This window comes from Pangasianodon hypophthalmus, chromosome 10, assembly GCF_027358585.1.
Source record: "Pangasianodon hypophthalmus isolate fPanHyp1 chromosome 10, fPanHyp1.pri, whole genome shotgun sequence".
NCBI lineage: Eukaryota > Metazoa > Chordata > Actinopteri > Siluriformes > Pangasiidae > Pangasianodon > Pangasianodon hypophthalmus.
The window spans coordinates 19847354-19858112 of NC_069719.1; positions in this window are offsets into that span (position 1 = coordinate 19847354).

Sequence of the window (10759 nt, forward strand, 5' to 3'; positions counted from 1 at the left end):
GCGCGGTGGCGCGAGGTATGCTGGGCTTTAGGGTTCTTAAAGGAAGCGAGTCTCGATCATGAGAGAACATCAGAAAACAGCCCAGAAGTATACTGCCGTGGTTACGACTTTTTATTAATGCGTGGGAACGGGATCAGTGGGTCGTGGCCACAGCTCAGTAAGGGGTGATGGAATGAGAAAATAAATAAAAAAAACAACAAGTAAGGTATAGGAATGAGATAATTAAGCCATGACTAATGCTTAGTAAGGTATAGGAATGAGATAATTAAGCCATGACCAATGCTTAGTAAGGTATAGGAATGAGATAATTAAGCCATGACTAATGCTTAGTAAGGTATAGGAATGAGATAATTAAGCCATGACCAATGCTTAGTATAGGAATGAGATAATTAAGCCATGACCAATGCTTAGTAAGGTATAGGAATGAGATAATTAAGCCATGACTAATGCTTAGTAAGGTATAGGAATGAGATAATTAAGCCATGACCAATGCTTAGTATAGGAATGAGATCATTAAGCCATGACCAATGCTTAGTAAGGTATAGGAATGAGATAATTAAGCCATGACCAATGCTTAGTAAGGTATAGGAATGAGATAATTAAGCCATGTCCAATGCTTAGTAAGGTATAGGAATGAGATAATTAAGCCATGACTAATGCTTAGTAAGGTATAGGAATGAGATAATTAAGCCATGACTAATGCTTAGTAAGGTATAGGAATGAGATAATTAAGCCATGACCAATGCTTAGTATAGGAATGAGATAATTAAGCCATGACTAATGCTTAGTAAGGTATAGGAATGAGATAATTAAGCCATGACCAATGCTTAGTAAGGTATAGGAATGAGATAATTAAGCCATGACCAATGCTTAGTATAGGAATGAGATAATTAAGCCATGACCAATGCTTAGTAAGGTATAGGAATGAGATAATTAAGCCATGACCAATGCTTAGTATAGGAATGAGATAATTAAGCCATGACCAATGCTTAGTAAGGTATAGGAATGAGATAATTAAGCCATGACCAATGCTTAGTTAGGTATAGGAATGAGATAATTAAGCCATGACCAGTGCTTAGTTAGGTATAGGAATGAGATAATGTCCATGACTTAGTAAGGTATGGGAACAAGATAATTAAGCCATGACCAATGCTTAGAGTCCAGTCACTGGTCGTAGGTGAATAGATGATCCCTCTCCTCTAACAGCATGATCAGAAGCACCGATGATATGCCTGTGGCGACAATCCGACCCACTCGAGCACAGCTTTCCTCATGGCTGTGTAGTCCAGCTGGCACTTAGGTGGCAGACTATAGGCAGCCAGCTGGGCTTCTCCCGTCAGGAGGGCCTGAATGCGGCTCTGGATGGTAGCTCATCCTGCAGCTTACCCGTCCACCACTTTGGTCAGAATCTCCTACTGCTGCTATTGCAGACTCACGAGAGCTTGATGCTGTCACTCCCGCATCTGCGCTAGCGACTGAATCACCTGGGTGAAAGTACTGGACTCCATGTCTGCGGGATGACATTCTCTGTATATGTGCATACAGGAGGCTTCCTCCTGGGTTTCAGCACCAGTGTGACACTACGCAGCTCAAGGACACAGTGGACTCAGGGTGAGATGACTGGGGAGCATTTATTTTTTTGTCCATGCCCCTGCACGGGGAAAAAAAGGCAAACCACAGAAAAAAGCAAACAGAAAATTGACGGCTTTTCAGCTGCTTGGTTCAATTCGGTTCAGCTCAGCTCAGCCCACACTCCCACCCACCCATCCATCCACAAACACACACATTACCCCCGCTCACTGAGAGAGAAATAGAAAGAAAAACAACACGTTAAATAAGACAGGTGTGCCATGTTAATTTGCTCACTCACACTCCCGCTGCAGCCTCCTGCTAAACCACGCTCACACCTGCCACAATAATATTGGATATAAAGTGAGTTTAACCTTACATATACAAGTCTTATGAGTAAATTAACCCCAGGGAAGATGAATGATTAGTCTAATGTATGGTGCTAATGGTGCAAAACAGCAGGTATTGAGGTGCAGAGTAGCTGTGAGCAACAGAGCGACCACTGTTGTTCAGTTGTATAGTTTAGTATTATTATGAGTAGCATCAGTGCAGTATGCAGAAGGTGAGAGAGTGGGGGAGATGAGCGAGGATGTGGGGCCGCTGCAGGTGGGGGTGACGGCATGATGAACCTGTTGAAAACCACATTCAGCTTGTTGGCTCTGTCCAGGCTGCTGCCCACTGGCTGTTGCGTCACCTTGAAGCCAGTGATTTTCTTCATGAAGGCCCACACATCCTTTGATTTGTTCTGTGCAAAAATTGATGTAGTCTGTGATGCAATCTGTCATGCTGTTAATGTCTTCCCCAGCTGGCTCACACAACACCTCCCAGACTATGGTCTCAAAGCAGACTTGTAGAGATTCCTCTGCTTCCCATGACCACCTCCTTATGGTCTTCTTTTTCACAGATGACCTTTGGACAACAGGCAGGTACGTGGGTGTAGTAGAACCAGGCTGTGGTCAGACCTTCCAAGCAGGGGCAGAGCAGATGAAGTGTATGCATCCTTTATATGTGCATACAGGAGGTCCAGTGTACTGTTCTCTCTGGTTGCACATTCAACAATCTATTAAACCTTTGGCAACGTGGTGGAGAGTGATGCATGATTGAAATCACCAGAGATTAAAAGAAAAGCGTTTGGGTGCTGAGTCTAAAGTCTCACGATAGCCGAGTGGATGATGTCACACGCAACTTCCTCATCAGCTGACGGTGGAATGTAAACAATTACCACAATGGCAACCGTGAATTCCCTTGGCAGATAATATGGACGTGGCCCAACAACCAACAGTTCAATATTCGGGCAACAGTGATGTGTCTTCTTCATAACATGTCCCAGATTAAACCATCTGTTGTTCACTAACAGTGCAATCCCTGCCACATCTCCTCTTACCACTCATTTTCACATCCCTGTACATCCTTTTTGACTGAAAGCTAGGGATGGAAGCATTTAAGTCTGGAATATCCTCATTCAGCAGTGTCTCAGTAAAACAAAGCACACTGCATTCCTGTAACTCCTTCTGGGTTCTGATCCATGAGCTCATCCATCTTATTAGCAAATGACCTCACTTTCCCCGTAATGATCGACTGAATGAAAGGCTTGTACCATCACTTTTGATCTTTGCTTTCTCTTTAAGTCCAGCTCTGCATCCATCCTTCTACTTCTTCCCTGCCTGGATGCACAAACCTCATAGAACACCACATAAAAACTCCTGGTGTGTTTGTACGCAGACAGCCATATTGCTTGCCTGAACACAAAAAGTCGTTCAGAACAGATCTGTGAAAATGTTTATTGTTGTCACTTTCTGTTCTGTACCAAAGCATTGAAGGGCCTTATATTGTTCTACTGTATATTTTTATATGGCTAGAAGGACAATAAAGCTCTCTAATCTAATCTAATCTAATCCTACCGGGAGCATTATGCTTCTGGTGACATAGCCCTGAGGTTCAATGAAGTATACAAGCCCCTTGACCACCACAAGGTCTCAATTCTGTAGCAAATTTGATTATTAGCGATAATGTATAAACCTTCGATGATTGACATTCCATGAGCTATGTGTTAGTGAATGTTTAATCACAAAAGTCTCAATGAAGTATTGTATACTTACAATCCTAAAGAAATGTTGCTGTAATCATGCAAATAGTGGCATATTTCACTGTGGTATCTGATAATAATTTCTAATAAAACCATGTAGTACTGTGTAGTATGTCTAATGGATGGGTTAATCATTCTGACAGAGCCAGTATGAAAATGCAGTAAGGATTGTGACAGGTTTTTGTTGTCTAGTGGCTAACTAGTTAACAGTAATGCACTTGCTAACAGTGCACAGAAAGCCACCACTAATTACATCTTCATTCCACAGTAATTGCCCTAAAAACCCCTAAAATTGGCAAAAGCACTTCAAAGCTGTGGAAACAGGCTGAGAGTGGAGAGAAACTCATACAAAATGATATAATTTGCAAAGAAAGTCACATGAGAGAAGCTTGTGGTGCTCTTCAGCAGTGCCATGCATGTTCAGTCAGCAGCTATGGGGAAAGCTGGACTAGAGCTTTCCATGGGAAAAATCTACAAATTTACAGAAAAAGGAGAGAGATGTTGGGACTCATTTATACTTTTTACTATATAGATCATTATAGATTATAGATCATCTCCATATTCCTCAGCTCCTGTATATTCTTCCTGATGAGCCACCAGCCTGGGGGCCTGACGCTCTCAGCCACGCATATTCCAGAGTCCTGCATCACCTCTGGCATGAACATGTTCCATTTATTTTTGGCAAAAGGCCCTGTTGCTGTCCCTGGTGCTGATGTTAGCACCTAAAAAGCAAAAGTTTGTACAGTGCACTCCCAGTCAGAAGCAAGTGAATGAAGTGTATGCAGTAGGGTCTTTTAAAAGCTGTACCACAATCTGCACTTTAACCAGGCCCCAACACCTTCGTGGCATGCACTCCACCACACAGAAGCTCAGAATGCCCTGAAATCTGGACCACAGTGCAACATAAAGTATCATGTCGACCAATGAAGTAGGATGGCGAGTCCATCCAACATCTGACAGGTTTTCTAGGAAAAGGCACCGTAACTGCAGTAAGCTCATATCAATCCAACACCATTGTATGTTAATATTGGCAATAATGAAAAAAGACAAATGTTGTTAGCTAATCACACTGGCTGCTATTAGCTAGCAAGCTAAAACAACTTAAAAACTGGATAATATGAACATCTTTGTCACAAATTCCTGTTCTTGGAATAGAGAAAATCATATTTCTGTGATGTCTGTGTGATTTGATGCTGAAGTGAAGCTGATAATCATGAAGAGAATGGACAGATTCCTGCCACACTAATTTGTATATTGCTATTGTACATACTTGAAATGTATGGTTTCCATATAGCATTGAGGTTTTGGAGAAACTATTTGTTTCTTGAAAAAAAAAAATTTTGTTTTTTCCACAGGATTATGCATTTGAGTGGACTTTGAATAATAAGTACATGAGTACATCATTAGTGGTTATTAATGATGAATTCAGGGTATGTGTAGCGGGGGTGGTGCACGTATTTGGGAAAATGAGGGTTGTCCCTTTTTTCTCTTCACAGATCTGTTTCTCTTCACACTTCCATGAGAGATGAACAGCTGCTCTGAGGATCAGTCCAGTCTAAATAGTACCTTGCATCTCCAGCAACTGAGAGCCTGAGTTCCTCTTGCTGGGACAAAAACATGTTTCAGTTTGTGGCATTTGGAGTCCAGCCATGGGTCAACAAAGCTGTGCTCTCATGCTAACTATGGTGATACTAGCTTACTAGCAACTAGCAGACTACTTAGAACATATTAAAACTTTTCCTTCCCTGACTTGACTGGGATTATGAGGCATGCCTACACATAGATTGGGGTGTAACTGAATATGAATATATTATTCAGAATGAACAGATAATGTGTTCTAAACCGATACAAATACAGATAAAGACAACATTCATTAACAAGAATGTACAGTGCTACGCAATGCATTTACAGCATTTGTTCAGTCATCCTTAGTAACTGCCTGGTCAGAGTCATTGTGGTTTTAATTAGGCTATGAGTTTGTTTATATTCTGAGAAATAGAACCAACTATTAATGTTATAAAATATTGCAAAATATTGCAACTGCACGAGCGGGATTAGAAAAGCAATAAATAAAAACCCTTATATCTGAATGCAGATACAGATATGAATATTTGGAGCACCAAACAGATACAGATACAGATACAGGCAGTGTGTTACACCTTTAATGTATACTGCTTTGCAAACAAGAATTGTATAGGCTAGTATTTATTGATCGTTATTTAGTAATTAATGGGACTGCTGTTTATGAAGTTTGCAAAAAAAATATAAGGCATGCTTGTGCATGCCACTGAAACAAGCCAAAACCACACCTGGCTACAGTGAATAATTTATTTTTCCCTAATTCCAAAGGCATTCCCAAACCCCAGCACAGGAAATAGAAGCAGTGATTGAGACACACTGAATTCAGGACAACATACAGTGACATTGGTATAACATTCCATCAACACAATACAAAAATGAGGCCTCGATCATTACCCTTTATGAACTATGGTTCTGCAGTCAGCTGGGTGGAAGCAGCTGATCAGGTTAGACAGTAATTGTGTGATAAAGAGCCTTCTCTCCCACAGAGCTGCCTGGAACACTGACTGCTGAGAAGAGCATGCCATATTGCACGTGTTAGAGCACAGCTTTCTGTCCTTCTTGAGATTTCTGTGGAAGGACAAATAACATAGCCATGCTGATTTCACTGGACTCAACGTAGACTGGCCTTGGTCACCACAAAGAAAGTTTCTTCTTATGTCGCAGAAAATATATATATAAATAAATATATATATATCTCACTGAAATTAGTGAATACCATTTTCAATACTGAGCCACATTAATGATATAATCCTTAAAGAAGCAGAGTGAAGAGGCAACAGGTACAGTCTCTGAATCTGTAAGTGGTTATTTCCAGGAGGCAGAGGTGATATTGACCTTCGTTTCCACCTCCCACCCCCCCTTTTAAGAGATATAAAGAACGTGACAATCCTCCAACATGTGTCTGATGATTTTGAATGGACCAATGAAAATCTTTAGAGATTCAGAGCAATAGATTATTTTTTTGTTTATATCCTGACATGCTGAGCTGACTGGTATCTATACAGTTTTGGAATCCATTAGGGAGGAGTCGAGTTGGTGAGAGATAGTGAAGGTCTTCGCACTTTTCACCCTTTATGATAAGTAACAACAAAATTGAACAGATTATAGAAGAACAGAGCCCAATTTGCTTATCTAGTCCTAAGTCTCCCAGCCCTTTTCACTATTATGTCATGAATCAACACTAAACAGTGTTATCTGTTTAACAGTGTTAAACAGATCTATATAATTTGCACAATTATTTACAAATAAAAAAGTAAAGCTTTTCCATGAGTAAGTGCATAAGTATTCACCCCATTACTGTAAAACCCCTAAATTATTTCTGGTGCAATCACTTGCCATAATTATTTTAATGGAGTCCACGTGTGTGCAGTTAAAGTGTCATGTGATCTCAGTATACAGACAATTAATTCATTAAAAAAGGGGAGTTGTTGATATGTGATCAAGCATTTAGGGCAGTTATTTATGGTAAATTTAGAATAAATCTTTTGTAAAAGTGACAGTTCTCACTTTCACAGAACCCATATTTACATCATAGAGGAGAATGATGTGACAAACCCTAGGAGAAAGCTGTGAGTGCATGAAATTTATTTTGAAACCTTCTTGAAGGTCTCTTCTTCTCTTATCTAGCTAATGACTGTGTGCTATATATCAATAGAATGGGCTTGCATTTTATTTACATTTCCGTTTAAAATATCCAATCAAGTTCATCAGTGTAAAAAAATTAATAAAAATCATGCCAATTTGTCATCTGCAGTAACCTTCTCATGCTACACAATGTAGTACGCTATAGCTATCCATGTGTGTTTGAAGATGGATGGGTTTGAAGATGGAAGCACTCCAGCGTGGAACATGAGGATGAGCATCCCTGACCTTACCTCACTAAAATGTTTCAATACACTGGAGTAACCAAAGACTCATATAAAATAAGGAGTCCCTTTTGCCTCCCTAGAAAGCATGAACTAAATTCTATATTTAATTTAGACTGTTTTCTTTGCTAATGCCAGTTTAGACTAGCATCAATTCCAGTACCTAGCATAACTGGCTAGGCAGTCAAGTCAAATTTTAGCTAATGGTAAATACTGGTTATTTTCATAATACTTTTTGCCACCAGGGGCCTCTTAAACTGTTAAATAAATTCCACTGACCCCATCAATACAAATTTATTTTACAAAAAATACCAACTATTTATATAATAATATAAATATTAGGCTCTTTATTTAAATTTGTACATTAATTTTCTTGTCATAAAGCCTTTGATTCCTGGACCTTCTACCTAGAGAACATATTTAGGTCTAATTTGACATTATTTATAGGCTTACTTGTTTTTGAGTTACTGAAGTATGGATTAAACTCAGTGTAATTCATGTGACTTACATGACCATAACTATATGTTATGCATAACTATATGAATCTGTCCCCTATTCCCACAGTAGAAACAAAGCGCCTATGTCATTCATTTTCGAGACTGGGTTTGAATGACCAGTTAGGGACAGCAAGAGCTTGAATCAGGTTGTTAGTATGAATAGTGAGTTGGATAAACTGGTTTTGAGTTAAAGCATCTTCTCGACAGGCTAGCTCGGCTTGAAGCACGGGGATAAGGCCTTGCTGGAATACAGTCTTCAGAGCCGGTTTGTTCCATCCATACATTCAGCTGGTGAAGAGTACAAATACTGATGAATAAATTGATGAGAAGGAATAAGAAAATTATTCCAATACAAATGTGAAAAAAGCGCAAGGAAACAACAAATTTCTTTTAGAGGCTCTTTGTTTAAGCTTGAAGTGAAAATCCTGGTTGTCGTCACATTTTTTGATGAACGATCTACTGTCACATGAACTACAGTATATAGGAAGCACATGCCACCTCTTTTTGTTTAAATGTATGCATTAAAAACATATATTCAGCTATAAACCCATTTACAGACCCATTTATAGAGTCCATTTAATCATTTTTAATCAAATGTAGAGTGTTTTAATGTTAACTGTACTGCAAATTTTAGACAAATTGTATCTGTATTAAGGAGATCTTAGAAATCTCTAAGAAACTAGTTTAGGAGTGCTAGAAAAAGGTTTTAAAAAAGTGTTTTATTTGCATAATATTAAGATACATGGAACTCCATAAATGCCTGTGTAATGTAATTTCATTACCTTAATTATTAACCTTAATTTTTTTCAAAATTTTCCTAAAATTTAACAAAAAAATACATAAATACAAATAAACCTTCTCATTTTATTGATCAAATGTAGTTTACAGCAGAGTCTGAATTCAATCAATTTGTGTTTTTGAAGCACACACACACACACACACACACACACACACACACACACACACAGAACATTAGAATGAGTAAGCACTTTGAGCAATCAGAGATGATCATCAGTTTTAGGAGGTGTCCACTCTTAGATAACTGACGTTTTGCGAAACGCATATTACGACACCTTCCTCACAATTAGTGACAACATCTTCATGTCAAGGTTGGCTAACTGATTTGGGTGTTTCTTCTTAGGTGCTTTAAAAAATGTTTTTGCAAAGGAAATTTAAATATATTTCCAAATCATTGGCAAAATAATAGCATTAAACACACCTGAAAATGCACACAAGATTTTTCATTGTAAAATGATAGACAGATGCTTGCTAAAGAAAAAGAGCAAGAAGATAAAGCCCAAAGAGATAAAAATGAATAATCAATAAGAGATACAGAGGAAAAATCTGTTAGACCTAACACGCTCAGGATAAGCCATAGATAAGCTTTCTTATGATAAATTTGCTTAAGATAAGATGTTCAGGCTCAGGTTGGACCTTCTGCACCATAATCATGTAGTAAAGACGTATAAGGTGGACTGTCAGCGTGCACCATCAGCTCGAAGTCCCTGTCCTGTGTTCGATATGCTCAAGGCAAAGTGAGGTGAAGGTTGGAGATGGGAGCTCAGTGAACCCTGTTTGAGGCACTCGACACAGAAACCTGACTCCCAAACACATTAAAACTAAAAATAATATCTTACATTTATGTAATTTCACTGCAGTGTATCACCTTCATGGTACTCAGTTCTGTTTCGCTGAGAAATCAGGAGTGTTTTTTAGCAATGGTATCAAGGTTTATCTTGAAATTTATCTAAGATATTTAAAGATGTTAGAATGAAATATAGTTCCTCCAGTATCACAGTGCTACACTTCAGATGAAGTGCACAATGACAGACAATGAAAAATCAATAACCACAATAAATACAGACAATAGACTATACATTCATTCATTCATTTATCTTCAGTAACTGCTTTCTCCTGGTCAGGGTTGCAGTGGATCCAGTTTCGGGAACACTGGTCGTGAGGTGGGGCACACCCTGAACGCCAATCCATCACAAGGCACCACGCACACACACATTCACACACTCATTCACACCTAGGGCTGTTTAGCTTAACCACGTAGACAGAATCTCTACACAGACAGTATATATATATATATATATATATATATATATATATATATATATATATATATATATATATATATATATTTTAATACAAAAGTGAAAAAGTGAAAAATGTTTGTGAGGAAACAACAAATTAGGGGCTCTTTGTTTAAGCTTGAAGTGAAAATTGCTAAAATACAATCCTGGTTGTTGTCATATTTTTTGATGAATGATCTACTGTCACATGAACTATATAGGAAGCACATGCCACTTTTTTTGTTCAAATATATGCATTAAAAACATATATTCTGCTATAATCATTTACAGACCCATTTATAGAGTCTATTTAATCATTTTTAATTAAGTGTACAGTGTTTTAATGTTAACTGTACTGCAAATTTTAGACAAATTGTATCTGTATTAAGGAGATCTTAGAAATCTCTAAGGAACTAGTTTACGAGTGGTAGAAAAAAGGTTTTAAAAAAGTGTACATACAAAGTGTACATATAAATAAAAGTAAATACTAATTAACCATTTTACCAAATAAACTCATTTTATCGATTCTCATTTTTATCTCATTTTATATCGGTTTGTATATATATAAAACTACACTAAACT